Source organism: Helicoverpa armigera, chromosome 29, assembly GCF_030705265.1.
Source record: "Helicoverpa armigera isolate CAAS_96S chromosome 29, ASM3070526v1, whole genome shotgun sequence".
Lineage (NCBI taxonomy): Eukaryota > Metazoa > Arthropoda > Insecta > Lepidoptera > Noctuidae > Helicoverpa > Helicoverpa armigera.
In genome coordinates this window covers 5,794,007-5,816,950 of record NC_087148.1, presented here as the reverse complement: position 1 = coordinate 5,816,950, position 22,944 = coordinate 5,794,007, and the positions used below count along the sequence as shown (strand labels likewise).

The following is a 22,944-nucleotide window of genomic DNA, read 5'->3' as shown; positions in this document are numbered from 1 at the left end:
TTTTTAAATATCCCAAATATTCCGTTCTTTTGATAATTAAACAAAATTTTAAATTCTGGTTATTTATTATCAGAATTAAAACTGGCTCCTTTAAGTTTACCTAGCTATACCTACCAATAAATCTTATATTTCGGAAATATTGTTTATGTATCAAAATATTTTAAAAAATACTTGACTATTTATTAGAGACTTCTACATGAAGGAAAACTTTCATCATACATTCTTCAAGGAGATAAACAAAATGACTTTAAAATAAATCAATATTAATATATTAGGTATATTCAATATTTCTTCTTCTTCTTTCTCCTGCCCTGTTCCCAAATTTCACTTGGGGTATTACCATATTTTTAAAACTCAGAAAATATTAAAATGAAAGAAAGCTCCCTTTTTTATTTAAAATACTTTTATCTACATATTAAAAAAAAAAAATGTCAGAGGTATAACAACCAAAATAATAGTTATTGAAATTAAATTGCAAAAAAAATATTGCACGATTTTAATTTAATACAAAGTGTAAGTTACATTTCATTATCAAAAACTGTGTAACTACAATTTTTGATTTTTTACGTCATGACAATAACATTAAAGGCATTTTTTTAAATCATTCTAGCATTGAAATGACGTAGATTTTTCAAGATCATCATTTATGAGCATTTGAAATTTTTGACCCTCTGATAGGGCTATGGCCAGAACACTTCTTCTCAAACAGAGAAGGAATGAGTGGTAATAGCCACGCTTGCTGAAGGCAGAGGCGATTTCAGAAATCCAAGTTTCTTTGAGTTTATTTAATTTTATGTTTCCCTTATTCAATGATTTCCAAGATGGAATTAAAATTAACTACATAATATAACAATAGTAATAGGCCATCAAAATGTACGCTGTGAGCTCCATATATTACCATGCAGAGAATTTAATTTGACCTCAGAATGACATCATCTCTGAACTTCGAACTTCCTATTCTTTTGTAATTTCAAGGTCAGAATATTTTCAGCTACAATTTTTAGCAATAGGTAAGCAGATAGGTATAATATTTTTTATTCTATATTCGAAGTGATCTAGAAAAGGCTTAAACATTTGAATGCCTCTATTTTAAACCTACCAAATTATTTGTGACAGTTACATTTTGTCCTTGATAGAAATTGGCGTTTGTCCTTCATAATTCAAAACCTAATATGCTTTCAGCTAACATTATTATAAAACAATGTTAAATTCTCAAAAAGAAAAGTCTCAAGGACGTGCATACCAAAACTATGACCTTGACCTTGAATCTTCTCTCGAGGCTAAACAGTTCATGTTATGCATTCCGTGATAGCCTGAGGGCTACAAGATGTTTCTTCAATAATTTGTATTTCTTACTAAGTTAAAGATGGACCTCCAAAGATTGTTTTGTGTTAAAAATATTTAAATTAGCTGTAAGTATAGAAGAATAGCGCTTTGCTCGCAACTTCATTCACGTGTATTACTTCAAGGTATTAAAACTTTTTACCAATTTTGAACCCTTTAGGGCTGGATTTCACAAAATCCAGTCATAGAGTCCTAAAAAGAACCTGTGAAAATGAAGGCCTACTAGTATTATGTCTATTACATTTTATAAAATCGGGCATCGTCATCATAGCATCCTATTAATATTTAAAAAGCGTAAGACTGTGAGTATGTATATTAGTTACTCTTTCACGAAAAACTACAAAATTGATTTTCATGAAACTTGACACTAATACCTTTGTACTTCAGCATAACATGTACCTCTAGACTTTTTTTATCCGGGCACGGGAAGTGGTTACCTCAGGAAGCGGGTGAAGTTTAAACCCTTTTTTAACGAAAAAATATATACAGTACGGTTGATATTTAGGCTTTCAATTCAATCTTAATCATCGAATTCTGAAAGCCAGTCTCTCGAAATGGCGCGCTGATACACAGTCGCATCCACTTAGACTGAATCTTCACGAATTCATAATGGGAACAAATATAATGACCACCATAAAATGCTTTGATACCCTTAGTTTTGCAACCAGAAAAATCTACTGAACACCAGAAAAATAAAGTCTAAAAATGTAATAGTACCAGCTATTTTAGTCACGACTTCACTTTAAATTGTATTCGACCACCAAATTTAGTAAATGATCACCAACTCTTGACGACCAAATTAATGTATTATTTTTGCCTAAATAAGTCACTGTGATTGCCATAAAATGTAGGCTTATTATCAAATAAAGTATTATGATGCCTTATTAAGTTATGTGTCCGGCTTGCAATGCATGCGTGAGTGTCAGTATGACGAGTGACAGGGGAAAATGGAAGAAAATGACATATTGCGCCGACCCCAAGTAAAATTGGGAACAGGGCAGGAGAAAGAAGAAGAAGAATGTGTTTCTCAATACACTCCCTCGAAAACACACTCTTATCGCACTGTTTAGAGGCATGCAGTAGACAATTTTCCACCCTAGTGCAGGAAAAGGGTCCCCATAATGTTATTACATTTATTGTATCAGGCCGAACTGATTTTTTTGGAGTCAGTTTACTTAAACAGGATAGCAAGATGTAAAAACTTTGATTATCATTTTATATTAAAACGCTGGTATAATTTTGATGATCATTCACTACTTTTGGTGATCATTTACTACTTTTGGGATAACAATGATTTATTTGGACTCATTTTGCTTAAATAGGATAGCAGAATGTAAAAACTTTGGTTATCATTTTACTTTAAAATGGTGGTTTAATTTTGGTGATCATTTACTATTTTTGGCTTGCGCATGATTTATTTTGGAGTAATTTCACTTAAATAGGATAGCGAAGTGTTAAAACTTTGGTTATCATTTTACATTAAAATGCGAGTTTCATTTTGGTGATCATTTACTATTTTTGTCTGCTATTTGTTACTATTTCTGGTGATCAGTTAAACATAAGCCATTCATAATTCCCAAAAATTACCCTTTTTTAACGTTGAATTAAAAAAAAATACAATATGTATGGAATAAAGTAAATAGGACTAGGTACTGTGGTCAGTTCTAAATAAAAGTTTTACCAATATGTGCAGTGCTTTATAACCATTTTTAATTAAAAAAACACCAATAATTATAGTACCTACCGTTAAATAGTTGCTGCTAATTAAAGAGACATCCTGGAAGTTAAAAATATCACTTGTATCCAATCTCAAAACCTGTTCTATAATCTGAGTCGTTCAGATTAAACTCAAGGTCATTTTATAATGTTTAATACTCATTTCCATGTAACCATGTCGTGGTGGCCTAGTGGGCAAAGAACCAACCTCTCGAGTATGAGGGCGCGGGTTCGATTCCAGGTCAGGCAAGTACCAATGCAACTTTTCTGAGTTTGTATGTACTTTCTAAGTATATCTTAGACACCAATGACTGTGTTTCGGATGGCACGTTAAACTGTAGGTCCCGGCTGTCATAGAACATCCTTGGCAGTCGTTACGGGTAGTCAGAAGCCAGTAAGTCTGACACCAGTCTAACCAAGGGGTATTGGGTTGCCCGGGTAACTGGGTTGAGGAGGTCAGGCAGGGCAGTCGCTCCTTGTAAAGCACTAGTACTCAGCTACATCCGGTTAGACTGGAAGCCGACCCCAACATAGTTTGGGAAAAAGGCTCGGAGGATGATGACTCATTTCCATGTAACCCTACAAACTGTAGGTCCCGGCTGTCATTTGAACATCCTTGGCAGTCGTTACGAGTAGTCTGAAGCCAGTAAGTCTGACGACTAGTCTTACCTTGGGTAGTCCGGGTATCTGGGCTGAGAAGTCCGATAGGCACTCGCTCCTTGTTTTACCGGTACAATATTTTTTTGAAAAATAATGCTCTTATCCTTACTTCCTAATATTTAATGCAAAAGTGAGTTTCTTTGTCCTTTGATGTTATAACACAGCTGAACAGATTGAGATGAAATTTAGTGATAGGTGATAGCCCGAAAAGGGAGATAGGCTATTTTTTATTTAGATACGGGACGCAGTTAGCCCTTGGGACGGTGACGAAGTCGTGAACGAAAACTAACATCTACTTAGGTATAATAATAAAAAAAATATATAAGTGCTCGTATTAATCCGTCGTAACAATTAGTAATCTGTAAAAAAGTTTATTTAATAGTAGGTAGGTAATAAAACTATCTAACTTACTTGAAATTCAGCTTTCCTTAGTATCATCTGAAATTAAGAAAAAAAAACATCAATAAAATTGATTATTTCACAAAAAATTGCAAAAATATTTTGTAATTATTGTAAACGACGGTACATATTGGATTATTTTACAGCTGAATACTAATAATTTAGGTACATGAAGCGACTGCCTATATGACTTCCTCAAAGTAGTCAGACTTTGTTATGTAACAATACGACATTTCATAAGTAATACCTAATAGGTAACTAATAATTCAATACTTTCAAAGAACTGTCAAAACGATGACTTTTCTATGCAATATGTATGAAAATACTAACTGATTGACGTCACACAGATATTTTTCATCAAGCTATTGATTTATTTTGCTTAAAAACGAAAAATACATTTCCGAACAAATCTTTATAAATGAAAATAACATTATTTAAAGATGCTTTGTTTTTGTTGGGTAAACTTACCTACTTTTATTTACGGTACCTTTGTTACAACTTTTCAAGAAAAAAAACTTTTTATCGTACTCTGGACTAATCCTATATGTAGTCTAAACTCTATTTTAGTGATGGCAATTATTGATTTAAAAAAATATTTGTCACAATATTACCTACATGAAAATAAAAACACAATTTTTATTTAAATTATGACCTTGAACAAATAACGACTTTTACCATCTCTTTTGATCAAACAGTCCCATAATTGGAGATTGCGAACATAACGAGCCCTTTATTTAATTAAAAAAGTACAAAACGCTACAAGCCCAGCAAAGGAACCAATCACAAAATTACAAAAAAAAAAACATACACACACTCGATTCTCAGACATAAAAAAACTCGAAAAACTCACCCCGTGGTAAATTACGTTTTGAAAAAAATTCACCCCATAGATGTGAGACTAAAAAAATTCACCCCACCCTTTGGTTCTGAGCGTCTGTCAAAAATGTGTGCCTATGTGGGAGTGAGACGGAGCTATGTGTAAGAGGGAGATAGCAGTCCCCTTAGTATAGGCCCTACACGCCCTGTATCTATGATGCTCGGTAGCGAATCGGACATCAGACATTTTTCATTTTTATTTTTGTTATTTTTTTTTCTGTACGACTGTTGTATGTAAATTTGAGAGTCTGTCTGTTTGGTCTGATTTTTGTTGTCTGTTTTTTGGTTTTTGTTTATTAATAATGTTTTGCTATTTTTGGAATTTTAATATCTGTTTTTTTATGTACAATATAATAGAGAGGAAACTTTTTTTTGTTTGTTTGTAGACTAAAGGCTCCGAAACTACTGAATCGATTTAAAAAATTATTTCACTGCTAAAAAGCTACACTTTTCCCGAGTAACATATGCTTTATTTTATCCCAGTACGGGCAGTACTTACCACGGGACGCGGGTGAAACCACAACAAAACTACAAATTTTTGAAGTAAATACAAAAAATGATGAAGCAATATAAAATGTTTTCTTGGAAAGAAAAAACTGTTTTAGAACTCATGACAATGAATCTTTATTTTGAAGCCATTCTTTTTGGTAGGTATGTTTTTTTTTGCTTTTGCCAAATTTGGCTAGACTATAACAATGTATTTCTATAACTTAAGTATTGGATTCGAAACAGGTGTTTGATACTGAACGTGGATGAAACTACGAAAAAACTTAATAGCATATAAACTGTACGCACCTTAAAAGTAGTTTTTTAGAATAAAAAAATAATTGAATCATCATCTGCCGAGCCTTTTCCCAACTATGTTGGTGTCGGCTTCCAGTCTAACTGAATGCACCTGAGTACCAGTGTGCCACAAGGAGCGACTGCCTATCTGATCTCCTCAACCCAGTTACCCGGACAACCTAATAGACTGGTGTCAGACTTACTGGCTTCTGACTACCCGTAATGACTGCCAAAGATGTTCAATTGACTATCGGGACCTACAGTTTATCGTCCTTTCCGAAACACGGAAAATGATTGAAACAAGTGAGATGAAATTTTGTATGGAGATAGGTACAATAATTTTTTTATCTATATGCAGAAAGTTCAGTCGAAGTGTACATCCTTTGCAGTCGTTACGGGTAGTCAGAAGCCAGTAAGACTGACGCCAGTCTAACCAAGAGGTATTGAGTTGCCCGGGTAACTGAGTTGAGGAGATCAGATAGAGTAGTCGCTCCTTGTAAAGCGCTTGTACTCAGCTGCATCCGATTAGTCTGGAAGCCGACCCCAACATACCTAGTTGGGAAAAAGGCTCGGAGGATGAGATGCAGAAAGTTCAGTCAAGACGCGAGTAAAACCACGTGATCCAACTAGTCTAAAATTATTATAATTACCCAACAACAAATAAAAGATCAAGCATCTTCATATCAATATTAAACTCTTACAAATTACCTACAAAGTAACAGCTTATCTTTACAAAAACATCCGTTCAATGTCAAGGTTTCCACCACAATGGGATCAGCAGTTCCTGAGATTGGTTCGTGTAAACAAATATACAATGCTTACGTTAGAAAAAAACTGCTGTAAGACGATACTGAAAGAATGTCACTTGTTTTTGATGATGTGTTATGTAAACATGATAGCTGATTTATGACTGAATTGAAAAGTGTTGCTTGCTTGAAAATACTACTTACGCCTGGTTTCTGTAAACGAGAGACGATTCGTTTCGCTTACGAACGATTACGTTTGACATTTGTTCTATGACGTTTATGTCCAAAAATAACCCAAATCTTTTTAAGATTTTTTCTGAACACCTTATGAACCTACTGTATTCATGTGCAAATAAATACTTTGACTTGAATTTGAACATATTATTTTCTTAAAAAGAGTGTCTGGAATTTCTTGCCGGCTCTTTTCCATGAGAATAACTTTTTGGAACCGTGCAACTAGTGTTACATTTCATAAGAGCCTGCAAAAGGCCTATTTGAAATAAAACCTTTTTGACTTTGAACCACCTGTAAGCAAATTGAATTACTTATTTCTTTTTATAGGACGTTTTACCTGTTGTATGGGAACCCTCAAAATTGTTATACGTTCATCTGAGAAAATTCTAACTGCCTAATTATCACGGTTCATGAGATGCAACTTGGTGATGGACTAAGAGCAAATTCTTAGAAATAAGGTCCCATTTTCCCTCTGAGGACGGGTTCCTTAAAGGTACAATTTTAATCCTTCTGAGTCTCTACAGCTTTCGTCTCTTTATACTTCGGTAAGAGATGCTTTTAGTGACACCCATTGTGCAACCTACTTTTTTAAACATTTACCGTCTTTGTTTTGTAATTTAAACTAGTATACATAATAAAGAATATACAAATCAATCTTCAGAAAAAGCCTACATAACAAAAGAATTGAAAGAACATAACTTTGCATAACTAGCCTTTCTGTCTCACTCCAATAAACGATTCGTAATGTTTACACTAGCGGCCATACTATAGTAGCAGGTTGCTAAACAAACAACGACCCTTTCTTTGTCAACCAGTGTAGATAACACTACAGATAATGTACGTTTATGTTTCATCATTTACTTTAGTTGTTAAGTATGTATAGTATGAGGCCCTTTCTTAGGTATTTTAATAAGCATATACTACCCCAAACTGAATTGTTTAAAAAATTGAAGATACTGTCTTCTGCCAGTAGTTTTCACCCACTTTTCTCAATAAAGTAGTTCTGGTATACTGATAAAAAGTAACCTAAATGCTATGTTAATATATTGGCCATATTATAGTCAAGTTTCATCAAAATCCATCCAGTAGCTTTTATGTGAAAGAAGAACAAACATCCATACATAGGTACAAACTCGGGTTTTTAATTTCGTTAGATTTTTTTCACATAGCTGTTTTTCCGTGGAAACTATTGCCTGTACCGGGATAAAATATAGCCTATGTTACTTGGGAAGAGTGTAGCTTTCCAACAGTGAAAGAATTTTTCAAATCGGTTCTATAGTTCCTAAGCCTTTAGGTTGTACAAAAAATGTTTCATCTTTTTTATGTAAGTTTAGATTACAAAAAGACATGACGATGTCTCTTAAAATTGAGTGTCCATAGAGTTTCTTGCCGATTCCTTCGATTAGACTAACTTTTTGGAACCGTGCACCTAGTGTGACTTTTCATAAGACCGTGCAAAGGCCTTCTTCTTTAATTTAAGAGCCCAGCTCTTGTCGGTGCAGCTCCATCCATTGACTCCTGTACAGCGCCAACCCCTGAACTTTCTTATACGTCACAACCTTCACCTTCTCTTTAATTTGCAAAAGCCTATTTGAAATAAAAACCTTTGAATTTGATGAGAGGGAATGTATTTACAATAAATTAAAGATTAAACAGTGTAAACATTTGACTTTAACTTTGACTTTGATGAGAAGGAGTATGACTCCAATAGTGTTCAACATTTGACTTTAACTTTGACTTCGATGAGGAGGCATCAGTAAAATGAACTCTAAACAGTATTCTGCAATTCTACCGATCCTCGTGTCCGCGACCTGTCGCCCGTGAGTAACACCATGCGCTTGTGTGAGTGCAGATGAACGAACTCTGTATTACACGGCGGCCATCTTGCTACGTCACGCGGCCTTGTGCGCTCGCGCTGCCACTCAGCTTAGTTTTGGAAATTATGACCTTGCAACGCTTACTATATGATTTATTAATTTACATAGTGTGGAGAATTTTTTTTTGTGGTGAAAATCGGTGTCAGATTTTTTGAGAAAAAATGTGATTGAAAATTTTTCTTGTTTCGTAAATTTTTTTGAATCAATCGGTGCGGTGAAAGTTGAGGAAAATGGTCAATAATTGGGGCATTTAAACTGTATTCTATGTAGTTCAGGTATTTATTGAAAATTGTTCCTCATTGGAAATAAGTAGGTGCCATTTTGTTACCTAAAATCAAGAAACATGACGTTGATCTCTAAGTATCTAATCTCTATCTATATTTACTTTACGTTTTTTTTTATGTTTTCACTGATCTCAGACCTCTGTATTATCTTGCTTTGGTAATTAATTCATTGAAATATGGCTCTTCCTCGATATAGAGTAAGACTTCCAGCACTTTTCTTTACTCTCCGTAATCTTTCAGGCACTTTAAAGCTATTAATGTTTTTTATTGATTTTACAGGTCTTAATAGGTCTTTCATTGAACATCTTTGGCAGTCGTTACGGGTAGTCAGAAGTCTAACAAACTCTCTCATCTCTATGATCTCTCTGTACCGAATGTCTGTCAGTTTTCAAGAGAAAATACAGTCGTTTGTACTGACTGACAGCAACTGTCAACTGACATCAAAAAACAGTCAAAATGTACACATTTCTCATGACCAAAAGGCTGGCTACTACTTCGGACAAAGGATTAATATGGCGTTCTAACGAGGTAATGCTGCCAGCCTCTTGGGTATGCTCCCAGTCGACAGCGATTGGGACAAACTTTTGAAGTTTTTTAGTTTTAGGTGTTTTCACTAGAGTAGTTTTTAATTAAAATGTAATAATGTCAGTTGTAATTGCCATTTTATCTAATTTCAAGGTTAATTTTAGAACCTTTGACATTTCTCCAACCAGCTCATTACACTTTCTAGTACGTAGCTTAATAAGAATAAACTAGCCTACTTATCATTTCTAGAAAGTCAACGCTGGGTCATTACAGATGACTAACTGCATTATAAACATTAATTATATACTTGCTGAGATTGTCTACTTAGTTGAGTTAACTGTTAAGGTTAAAGTTATTTATCTCTTTGTCCAACCAGTTAAAATTGTGATGAAGTTTTTCTTAGGGAAATATAATCTGAATCTTGATGGACAAAAGGATTTCACTATAATACTACGTTAATTCCAAAATTCAAAATGAAATTGAACTTTGAAACCTTTAGTACTAAGTATTAAAAATGCATAAGTTAGGTCTGTCTGACGCGTTTTCATGAAAAATTTACTGAACAGATTTGAGATATTGTCCAGTTTTTATATGGCTGTGGAAAATAGTTCCCTTGGTTGGGACGCAGGTGGAAACTTATAGGAAAGCTATTTCTAGTAACTATTTAGTCATCTGTGCTCCATCATCATCCGAGCCCTTTTCCCAACTATGTTGGGGTCGGCTTTCAGTCTAATTGGATGTAGCTGAGTAAGTACCAGTGTTTTACAACAAGTCACCAATTCACCAGTAAATAGGTAATTAAAATAAAGACAAAAATCTCTTCATAGTAACTGTAAAATGTATTCATTAAAAATATATAAAATTAAATTCTTGTGTATATTCATTGCATCAGTCGAACATCTCAAGGCAATGCGTTTCCTAACTGGGTGTGGTCCCGACATCTCGACGCCTATTTGGCCTACTAGCTAATATCTTACGAGTACTAGTAAATTAAAAAAAAAAATTAAATTATTATGTAAGTAAAAGTATATGCATACCAAGTTGGGCAGAATATAGCTAGAACTCTTAACCTCTGTAAAAACTGGTACCACCTATATTCATTGCAAATAAATGTTTCTTTCTGCTGACTACTCGTAAGCCAGTAAGTCTGACACCAGTCTTACCAAGGGGTAACTGGGTTGAGGAGGTCAGACAAGCAGTCGCTCCAAGTGGCACACCGGTACTCAGCTGCATGCAGTTAGACTGGAAGCCAACCCCAACATACTTCTTCTTCCCAAGAAAAACACATAGGAAGTGGTGAAGGGTGGGCGTTTTGGGGGCTATCTTATGTCTGACGTTCGAAAAGTACTGTTTTGTTTAGTTGTGCTGTTAAGACCCCAATAGTTGGGAAAAGACCCGAGAGGTGTATGTATGTATATGAAGCGATTCGTTGCATCAGTCGAACATCTCAAGGCAATGCGTTTCCTAACTGGGTGTGGTCCCGACATAGCGACGCCTCTTTGGCCTACTAATGTCTTGCAGATCTAAAACCTGCCGCAAAATACTATATATGTAGGAACTATCTCTGGAAATATTCTTTGCTATATTGAGATAATTTCTCCCATAAGGGAGGATTTTCTAAAAAATATGATACACGTAGGTACTTTTATGTACTTTTTATTTTGGTAAACGAAAAATACAGCTTTATCTCCAAACAAACTAATTAAAACAGAATATATGTTTTCATACATACCTAATTGGCTACTAGCCCGTATAGCCTATGTTACTCGGGAAGAGTAAAACAAAGAAAGATTTTTTCAAATCGGTTGCCTAATTTTGCCTTGAATACAAACAAACAAAACAATATTTCCTCTTCATTATATTAAGTATAGATAATAACTTTATTACTCAGTAATTAAGCATTACCCCTCTGCAGAAAATCGTGCAATTTATATAAAAGCTCGTACGAGTATTAAAACCGTTGCATCAGTCTCAAGGCAATGCGTTTTGTAACTGGGTGTGGTCACGCGCCATCTTGTTTTTTTTGCATTTTTACTATTTACGCAAGTGCGTAAAAGTGGGGATTTTTAACTAACTTTTAGCTGTATTTTATGTAGCATTTATAATGTTAGTTTTGCCTAACTTACGAAGTCACAACCATTTACCTATTCAAACTTGGCTGCAAAACAGCACTTTTTGAACGTCGAAAATTTACAAAAGACAGCCCCCAAAACATACACTCTTCACCACTTCCTATGTTTTTGGTGGGAAGAAGAAGTGGTGGAAAAAACTCCCCAGCACAATATTGTCTGCCTAATCTATTCCCAACTATGCTGGGATCGGCTTCCAGTGTAACTGAACGTAGCTGAGTACCAGTGTGTCACAAGGAGCGACTGCCTATCTGACCTCCTCAACCCAGTTAACCGGGCAACCCAATACCCGTTGGTAAGACTGATAGTCTCTCTGGCTTTTGACTACACGTAACGACTGCCAGAGAGGTTCAAACGACAGCAATTAATATTGTACCTAACATTCACGTTATTTTCGTCTTTCGTATAAATAGTTAAAATACTATTTTAAAATAGTTATCTACATAATTAAGCCATGGTTAAATTTTTCCTTCCTCTACATATAAAAAAATATAGGTCAATTAATTGTTAATACGTTATAATACAAAATACCTCCATTCACACAAATATGGATAAATAGTTGCTTAATTAGATATTTGTGTACCTATTGTTATTTTTATTTACCTATCATTTTATTTTTGTCTGGCAATACCTAAAAATATCGTGTCAATAAATATATTTTAATTTTTTCAGTAGGTTATCTGTACAATAATTTACAACAGGAAATATAACTTTTAAGTAGGTATCGATCAAAAACAGTACAGTTTTGTATAAATTAAAGAATTAAATAAAAAAATCCTGCAATACATTAATTCAAAGTCAAATCAGTTTATTTTAGGCCTTTACAAGTCCTTATGAACGTCAAAAATAAAAAATAAGTTTGATTCTATTGCACATTCCAAAAGTAGCTTACTATGGAGAATAACGGGTAAGAAACTCCATTTTCACTCCTTTTGAATAGTGGGTATTATCGCAGTTTTATTTCATCATATTAATAATCTTGTATGATTCAAGTTAAAATACGCAAGGAAAATAAATAAAAAAGATTCCGAAGCAAAAAAAAAAAAAGAAAAAAATCAAGTTAATAAAATGAAACGTCCGCTTGCTCGCCAGTGGCGTGCCCCAAAGGGCCGAGTCTCAACAATAGTACGGCTAGGGCGTCCGGCCCTCCCATTGGTTGAGCCCTTCGACGCATCGGCTGCATCATAGAGTCAAGAGTAAGTGAACGGCAGAAGGGACAGTTGATAGAGCGCGTGATAAGACTTTTTTGTTAGTAAGAATTCTCTAATGAAATAAAAAATGTGTTTTCAAAACTAACACTGGTACTTTTGAAAATCATTTTGTTTGTTACATATTCTTATATTTTTAGCGAACGTAAACGATGCATAGTCGATAAAACTTTAGTGTGTTCAAGCCTTATGGAACCACATTTCTGACTGATAATTTCGTATATTTAAAATTTTTGCCAATAGGCTTTTTCTCATTTCTAAATGCAAGAGTATTGCAAGAGTTGTAGTTTCGTCAGTAACGTTATAGTGTAGTAAAAGCAAGTGTATTATACACTACTTATGTACTGGTTTGTTTATGTTGTCTTGGCAACTAAAATTTTGAATTAAAGATCGAGATAGGTACATTGATTACAATATCATTTTAGAAAGAATACCACTGTTAACAGTCAATTTTTTTTTAAAGATCTACTATACTAACATCACAAAGCTGATGCGTTTTCCCATTTATCCCCATTTATCAATTAAGCATATAGCCTACTTCATGCCTCTATTCACGAAGAAGTTTTTAAAGATACAGCAGACAGAGGCCCTTCTGCTTCCAACTTGTCTATGATAGGCTAGATCTATGAGTTGTCTGATTGGCCCGAATGTTTGAATGACAATGACTCGAAGGACCGAAGGGCTTTGGGTGTTAACACTTTATATCTATTTGTTAATGTAACTATGTAAATGTTTGCCAACAGGCTGTATAAGTGAGTTATAAAAAAAATGCAAAAGAATAATCTGAAAATAATTTATGCTTACGATTTAAAAAAAAAATACTTAGTAAATAGTTGCCAAATTACTAATAAACTAAAGTTTTTTTTAAACGTCTTTATCTAAGTAACTACTAATCCGATTTCGAAATTTTTTTCACTGTTAGATAGCCCATTTCTTGCTCTATCCTGTAACATACTTTTTACCTTAATGCGCGAAGAGGTTTCTAAATGCCGCGGCTTAGAATAACCTACTAAAATATATTGTATCAACTGTCCCTTCTGCTTACAACTGGTCTATGATAGGCGAGATCTATGAGCTTGTCTGATTGGCTCGAATGTTCGAATGACAATGACTCGAAGGACCGAAGGGCTTTGGGTGTTAACACTTTATATATTTTTGTTAATGTAACTATTTAAATGTTTGCCAACAGACTTAAATGCAAAAGATTTATATCAAAATACTATATGTTCACGAATATTTTTGTTATTTTTTCAAAACACTTAGTAATTATAAATATAGTTGCCAACTTACTTAGCTGAAGTTTTTTTTCAAACACGCAAATCTTAAAAACTACTAGCCCGATTGAAAACATTCTTTCACTGTCAGATAGCTCATTTCATGCTCTATCCTGTAACATACTTTTTACCTTAATACACGAAGAGGTTTTTAAATGCCGCGGGTTAGAATAACCTACTAAAATATATTGTGCCCACTAGCCCTTCTGCTTCCAACTGGTCTATGCTAGGCGAGATCTATGAGCTGTCTGATTGGCTCGAATGTTCGAATGACAATGACTCGAAGGACCGAAGGGCTTTGGGTGTTCACACTTTATATCTTTTTGTTAATGTAACTATTTAAATTATTGCCAACAGGCTTAACAAGTGATGTATTAAGTAGAGAATCTGAAAATACTTATTTTGATGTTATTTTGTCAAAATACTTAAGTAAATAGTTGCCAAATTACTAATAAGCAGATTTTTTTTTTAAACGCGCTAATCTTAAAAACTACTGGATCGATTTGAAAAATTCTTTCACTGTTAGAAAGCACATTTTTTGCTCTATCTTATAACATACTTTTTACCTTAATACACTTAGAGGTTTCTAAATGCCGCGTGTGAAAAAACTAGTTAAAAATATTGTATCAACTGGCCCTTCTGCTTCCACCTGGTCTATGATAGGCGAGATCTATGAGCTGTCTGATTGGCTCGAATGTTCGAATGACAATGACTCGAAGGACCGAAGGGCTTTGGGTGTTAACACTTTATATATTTTTGTTAATGTTACTATTTAAATTCTTGCCAACAGGCTTAAATGCAAAAGAATTATATCAAAATACTTTATGTTTACGAATATATATATATTTTCAAAATACTTAAGTAAATAGTTGCCAAATTACTACGCTGATGTTTTTTTTAAACACGCAAATCTCAAAAACTAACCGACCGATTTGAAAAATTCTTTCACTGTTAGATAGCTCATTCTTTGCTCTATCATACAACATACTTTTTACCTTAATACACTTAGAGGTTTCTAAATGCCACTAGTTAGAATAACCTACTAAAATAAATTGTATCAACTGGCCCTTCTACTTGCAACTGGTCTATGATAGGCGAGATCTATGAGCTGTCTGATTGGCTCGAATGTTCGAATGACAATGACTCGAAGGACCGAAGGGCTTTGGGTGTTAACACTTTATATATTTTTGGTAATGTTACTATTTAAATTCCTGTCAACATGCTTAATAAGTAGTTTATATAAAAAAATCAAAAGATTAATCTGAAAATATGATGAAAGATTAATCTTTATGCTTACGATTTTTTTTAAAAATACTTAGTAAATAGTTGCCAAATTACTACGCTGAAGTTTTTTTTAAACGCACTTATCTTAAAAACTACTGGATCGATTTGAAAAATTCTTTCACTGTTAGAAACCCCATTTTTTGCTCTATCCTATAACATACATTTCACCTTAATACACGAAGAGGTTTCTGAATGCCACTAGTTAGAATAACCTACTAAAATATATTCTATCAACTGGCCCTTCTGCTTACAACTGGTCTATGATAGACGAGAGCTATGAGCTGTGTGATTGGCTCGAATGTTCGAATGACAATGACTCGAAGGACCGAAGGGCTTTGGGTGTTAACACTTTATATCTTTTTGTTAATGTAACTATTTTTTTTTTGTCAACGGGCTAAACAAGTGATTTATAAAAAATTCAAAAGAATAATCTGAAAATCCTATATGCTTACGAATATTTTAATGATCTTTTTTTAAAATACTTACGTAAATAGTTACCAAATTACTTAGCTAGAGTTTTCTTTAAACGCCCTTATCTTAAAAACTACTAGTGCAATTTGAAAAATTCTTTCACTGATAGATAGCCCATTTCTTGCTCTATCCTATAACATACTTTTTATTTTAATACACGAAGAGGTTTCTAAATGCCACTAGTTAGAATAACCTACTAAAATATATTGTATCAACCGGCCCTTCTGCTTCCAACTGGTCTATGATAGGCGAGATCTATGAGCTGTTTGATTGGCTCGAATGTTCGAATGACAATGACTCGAAGGACCGAAGGGCTTTGGGTGTTCACACTTTATATCTTTTTGTTAATGTAACTATTTTGGTTAAGTGGGGATATGAGACGGCGGTTTTTTTTTTGTATGTTAGAGAAATGTAGGAGTGGTGATTTTTTTTTTGATTTTTTTTTGTAGTAGTGGTAAAGAATTTAGAAGAGTTAGTTTGATTTGAGTTTTATCTGTATGTGTGTAGATTGAGGCATAGTTTTTTTTAATCTGTATTTAATAATTGAATAGTTTTTGTATAAAATGTCTTAATTTTGTTTCAAGTAGGAACTTGTCTGAAAATGAAAATTGTATTGTATTAAAAAATATTTCTTCTTCGTATTTAAAAAATATTATTGCATAAAAAATTGTGTGTGAAATTAAAAAAATAGAAAATGTTTTTTTTTTTTATGAGAAGGTTCTATAAAAGTTAAGCTATTTTTATACTGTAACAATAAAAGAAAAAATAACTGACCTACTACAAACCACACCCCCAAACCCAAAAAAAAAACAAAAAAGCATAGAGCCACCTAGAGTCCCAAAAAAGTTATAAAAACTCAGGTAAGATCGGGCCCCAGGGCCACGCTATTGGCCTAAGACCATATGTTCTATTACTATGTAGATGCCGACCAATGGGAGAGAGGCTTGTCCCTAACTGACCTATCACAATCTTTTCTAGTTGAGCAGAGTAGGGATATTACTATTTTTATTTTATTTTTCAGGTTTATTTGTTTATGTTCAAAATATCAAAATCTATTGTGAGTTATAAATAAAGTAATATGAAAAAAATATTTTTATTTATTTCTTAACCGACTTAAAAAAGAGATTTTGGTATTATTTTTTTTTACATGAAAGTTTGTGTGAAGTAATTTTTGAGTTATTTTTCCGGGACAAAAGTATTTGATAAGCTACATGTTGAAATGTATTTTTTGTATATTTTTTCGTATGTGCACTTATAGTGAAATAATTTCAGAGCTGTTAGGGTTAAAAATACAAAAAATCTAATTTTTTGTTCTTAAGGAAAGCTAGAAAATTTGACAACAAGTCTTACTATGGGATAACGGGTTGCCCGGGTAACTGGTTTGAGGAGATCACATAGGCACTCGCTCCTTGTGGCACACTGGTACTCAGCTGCATCCAGTTAGACTGGAAGCCGACCCCAACATAGTTGGGAAAAATCTAGACAGATGATGAATTTTGGAGCTTTTAGGGTAAAAAAGTCAAAGATGTTTTAATTCCCAATAGTTACATGTCAAGTTTCGAACCTGTATACTACATAAATGATGAGCATTATAACCACAAACCACCGTTAGTTGGCTCGATATCAAGGGCTGCAATAACAAAACTAAATATAGCTCTGATTACCGTATCGCGAGCAATGAACCGACCTGTCTGTCATTGATTGCATTATCCCATATCTTTGCCTGTTGTTTCTCTCATCAAACTTTACACAAGTATAATACTGGAGTTCCAGCCATCATCATCTCTCGAGCCTTTTCCCAACTATGTTGGGGTCGGCTTCCAGTCTAACCGGATGCAGCTGAGTACCAGTATTTTACATAGAGCCACGCGCATCTGGCCAACAAGATATTCATTGGTAAGACTGGTGTTCAGACTTGCTGGCTTCTGACTACTTTTTCGAAGTCAAAGTCTCTTCAATCTGTGCTCATAGGTTAAAAACGATTGCCAAAGATGTTCTTGAAATAACAGCTGGAAGAAACCTTTGGGCTGTCCTATACTCAAAGAGTTTTTGCAAATCAGTGTATAGGTCCTAAGATTAGCTTGTTGAAACAAACAAACTCTCCAGTTTTACAATACTAAGTAAAGATTATTTGATCGTTTTAAGGGTACTAACAGTGGTTGCTAGTCTATAAGATATTAAAATCTTCAAGTATTACAGACTTGAGTAGCCTGGAGTGTGATCGGCCTAAGATTTACTATCCATAAAGACTGATCGTCATTTGTCTAGCAACTATTATTATTGTCCTTATGTCACCTTTTTTTGACATTATTTTATACATGTTGCATGCGATCGTCAAATGACTGGCTTAATACTACGCGGTTGTTGCAGTTAGGAGCGAGGGTTGGGAACATAACCAGTATAAAATTGAAGCAAGTTTTCAGATCAAGTCAATTTTGTAGTCTTGTAAAATCGTACTCTTAAGTACTAGATTTGACTTTTAAGAATAAGATTTCTTTGAGACACAAGATTGCAGTACAAAACCCATAAGAATACATATTTATTTGGCGACTTTTACTTTAAGAAGAGAAGCTAAATCACAGCTGTGACTGCATATCTAACTCAACATAGTTACTCGGGGAACCCATTACTCCAAGTAAGACTGGTGTCAGACTTACAGGCTTCTGACTACCCGTACCGACTGCCGAGATGCCGCAGATGTTCAAATGACAGCCGGGACCTACAATTTAACGTGCCATCCGAAACACAGTCATTGGTGTCCAAGATATATTTAGAAAGTACATACAAACTTAGAAAAGTTGTAATGGTATTTGCCTGATCTCGTATGGAATCCACACTCTTACTTGAGAGTTTGGTTCTTTACCCACTAGGCCAGCACGACTCACACGAATAATTAATTAGTCATTTTAAGAGTAATTATTTACTTCGGAAAGTTTTACTTTTAATGATAGGAAAATCACATTAATAAGAGCTATTTGTAAATCGATTTATTTTGCAGAAACTGTTACTCGTGATTTTATTCGCATCCCGAGGGCACTACTTCCCTTATCATCTTCTGCCTAGCCTTTTCCCAACTATGTTGGGGTCGGCTTCCAGTCTAACCGGATGCAGCTGAGTACCAGTGCTTTACAAGAAGCGACTGCCTATCTCGACCTCCTCAAGCCAGTTATCCGGGCAACCCAATACCCCCTGGTTAGACTGGTTGTCAGACCTACTGGCTTCTGACTACGCGTAACGACTGCCAAGGATGTTCAATGACAGCCGGGGACCTACAGTTTAACGCACTACTTACTTCACCCGGATAAAAAGTAGCCTGAATATTATTCTGATATATGTATAAGAAGCTATATATTACTGTCTTTGTCTATGTCTGTACTTTCTGACTATATCTTGGACATCAATGACTGATTAAATGCGAAGGAAAACATCTCGAGGAAACCTGGACTATATAGTCTGAAATCACCGACCCGCATTGAGCAAGCGTGGTGATTAATGCTCAATCCTTCTCCGTGTGAGATGAGGCCGCAGCCCAGCAGTGGGACGATACAAAGGCTGATGATGATGATGATTACTGCCAAGCTTCATCAACACCAGCTCAGTAGTTTTCAGTTCAAACGTTAACGTTTATAATATTAGTGTGATTTTCCATTTAAGTTATTTCTTTGAAGGAAAAATGAGTGTAGACTTGATTCACGGGATTTGGGAATTAACCAGATCCCGGTAAAATGGTCATGTATTTAGAGGAAAATACATAAGTACTTATTAGTCAGTAATACATACTAGGTAACATTGTGTGTATTTATAATGTGTGAACATACTTATTACTTTTTAAAAAGAGTGACCATCGAGTTTCTTGCCGGCTCTTCTCCATGAGACCAACTTTTTGGAACCGTGCAAATAGTGTGACGTTTCATAAGAGCCTGTAAAGGCCTATTTAAAAACTATGTTGCGATTTATATACTAGCTGTTTTCCGTAATTTCACCCATGTCCAGCTTTGAGCAACTGGGCAAAAAGTAGCCTATGTCCTTTCTCGGACTTTAGACTGCCTGTGTGCCTAATTTCATTTGAATCGGTTTACTAGTTTTGGCGTGAAAGCCAGATAGGCGGAGTTACTTTCGTATTTAGAAATGGTATGTAAGGATTTTATAATTTTCTTATTTGAATGATGATTTCAATACTTAATCATCATCTTCTGCCTTGCTTATCCAACTATGTTGCAGTCAGCTTCCAGTCTAAAGAACTGGATGCAGCTGAGTACCAGTGCTTTACAAGGAGCGACTGCCAGACCTCCTCAATCGACTTACCCAAAACTACTAATAAGATATTGACTTTATTAAAGAATATTGTTCAATTAAACAAGTCTTACCTATTATGAAGTATCGAAATAACTCGTTTTTGACAAACATTAAGTATGTTCCCAAAGACTTTCCCAGATCAAAATTGTACTAAGATATCAAAACTATTGAAATAATTTTGTATTCAATCTCTTCAAGTTCCTGAAATCCCGACGCTATATGGGCGTCTTTGTCCCGATCGAAACCTAAGGGTGGGGACGCCCATTTTCCAAAATGGCTACCCGGCCTAAGAACATGACGTAATATACTCAACTAAGACAATATTCCCGCTCAAACTAACAATATTACCAACAATTTCTACCAATTAGCACAATTATTACCAATTTATTGATTAATTTTTCTTTTCTATAAGATAATTTCTAAGACGCGGAAGTTTTGTGACATATAGTCTGCGCATCTGACGATACGTATTGATCGGGAAAGTAATTTTGATATAGAACTTAATAATTAATACAAAATATGTACAATTTCCTAACCAAACCACACAAAGGAAAACAGAATTTCTAAGGAAAATTCTTTTTTTTAACTTGCAACACGGAAATATGTAATACGAAGGAGTTTTTAATGTTATAACAAAGTTCAAGGAGATTTCATTACAGAATGTTCAACTTGAAAAGAAATTTCAAATATAGAATAGAAAGCTACTCACCTCGCGGATCCAATATGGCGTCAAACAAAGAAAGTGATACGAAAAAAAACTGTAATCCTTGACAAAAACATAACAGAATACATTTTAAGTACTTTAAATACCACTAAAAGTCAAAAATTGTGTTAAAAAATTAGATTTTAAAGGTTATTTGGGCGACACGACGTTGCACTGTGGTGCAATGATAACTACTGAGGGCTTGCATCGGCAGGGCGCACGCACACAAGCAAAGGCCGCACCCACACACGCGAGCCCCGACGCGTCGTGAAAGCAAGCATACTGCATCTTGCAATTTTACCATAGCAACAACGATATGCGAACGAATTTTTATGATCACGACTTTACAGTTTTTTGAGGGGACTGCAGAAAGCACATGGGCTTTCAAAACGTGGTTAGAACTATATTTTGGAAATAGTTGGCGAAAAATTTGAGCTGCGTTTTGCATAAGGGCTTAAAAGCAAAAAATATTTTGCAATTTTTTAAAAGCAAATGGATTTCATTTTTTTTAAATAATGAGCAGACAAAGCTACCTATATTCAATGTAGATTTCACCAAAATCGGCTGAGCCTTCGCCGATTTTGTCGAAAGAAAATAAATAAGTAGATAGGTCTAAGATATTTCAAAAAATTATGCTCTCCGAAGATCTAAGGACTTAATACTTTAAATTAAGCAATTTGTTTCTTTTGGTATACCTATAGCTTTAACCCTTTCTATCTATCTAATAAGAAAGAAGTACTAAGCAAAGTCAGATAGGCAGTCGCTTTACAAAGCACTCGTACTTAGCTGCATCTGGTTAGATTGGAAGCCGACCCCAACATAGTTGGGAAAGGGCTCGAGAGATGAAGAGCCAGTTAGCAAAACTGGATCAATTTAAAATATGATAAAGACAAATGGTGGTATAGCCTAAGTGAACCCTGTACTGTTTAATAAAAAATTAAAAAACAGCAATAAAATGTCCAGATTTTCACGCACATTTGCTTGGACACAGGTGCACTCACTATTCCTTCACTCTCATGGCGCGATGGGACGACAATCCGACACCACCGGAGAGAGATCACAAGCACGACCGACAGTAACGTGCTCTCCGATGCACGGGTGCAGCACCACCAACTTCCAGACCTGGGTACTAAAATTAGCGTGTGAATGAGCCTTTTATACAATTCTGCTGATTCCTTTAACCAATTTAAGTTATATCGTCATCTGCCTCCTGCCCCGGCTTACAGTCTAACTGGGTGCAGCTGAGTACCACTGTTTTCCATAGAGCGACTGCCTATCTGACCTGCTCAACCCAGTACCCATAGATCAGACTGGTGCCAAACTTACTTACTTCTGACTACCCGTAACGACTGCCAAAGATGTTCAAATGACAGCAATTAAACGTGCTTTCAGAAACAAGACCTATTCAAGTTTATGAAGCACACTTAACATGAAGTATTAAACAAATAGATTACTAGCAAGTATGACGTCACTATGACGTATCATGATACCATTTCAGGAAAATAACTATGATTCTATAAATAGTTTATTATATATGAGACAAAGTGTTAATTGCTCAATTCAAGATAGACAAAGACTTGAAAGTAACCAAGGGGTATTCGTCGCCTTAGTAACTGGGTTGAGGTCGCTCCTTGTGGCACACTGGTACTCAGCTGCATCCGGTTAGACTGGAAGCCGATACCAACATAGCTAGAAGCAAGGACTGGGAGATGATGACAAACTAAAGACTAACTAAAGAATTGGAGTTAACAGATGTAAACCAAGCTACTAGTTTACCCATAATTCGTGTCCCGTGGGAACTATTCGGTGCACCTGGATGAAAAGAAGCATATAGCCTTCCTCGGTAAATAGACTATCTTGCAGAAAAAAAAAATCTGTTAAGTATTTCCTGAGCAAGCAAACAAACTCTTGAGCTTTATAATATTAGACTAGGTTCATATCTTAACTTCAATAAACTACCTTAAACCATCTCCTAAGTCTGACAAATAGTATGCTGAAAACTGCCTCAAAATTAACATCTAAAAACATGAGATAATCTCACACAAACATACATAAAAACAACTCAAACCTATTTTAACTATGTTCTGACATAAATAAATGTTTCTTTCTTTTATATATTTTTTTCTGTCTTTCTT

General features: G+C 34.7%; 1 long non-coding RNA gene across 1 annotated transcript in view; it reads right to left on the bottom strand.

Annotated features, from left to right (window-relative positions):
* LOC135119055 (uncharacterized) overlaps positions 1–21,000 on the bottom strand; it is a 52,199-nt gene extending 31,199 nt beyond the window's left edge. The window contains exons 1-2 of the long non-coding RNA XR_010277952.1: positions 20,816–21,000; positions 4,132–4,158 (exon numbers count right to left, since the gene is read on the bottom strand). This is a non-coding gene — a long non-coding RNA (uncharacterized LOC135119055). The remainder of the gene's footprint in view (positions 1–4,131; positions 4,159–20,815) is intronic.
* Between the last annotated feature and the right edge of the window lie 1,944 nt (positions 21,001–22,944).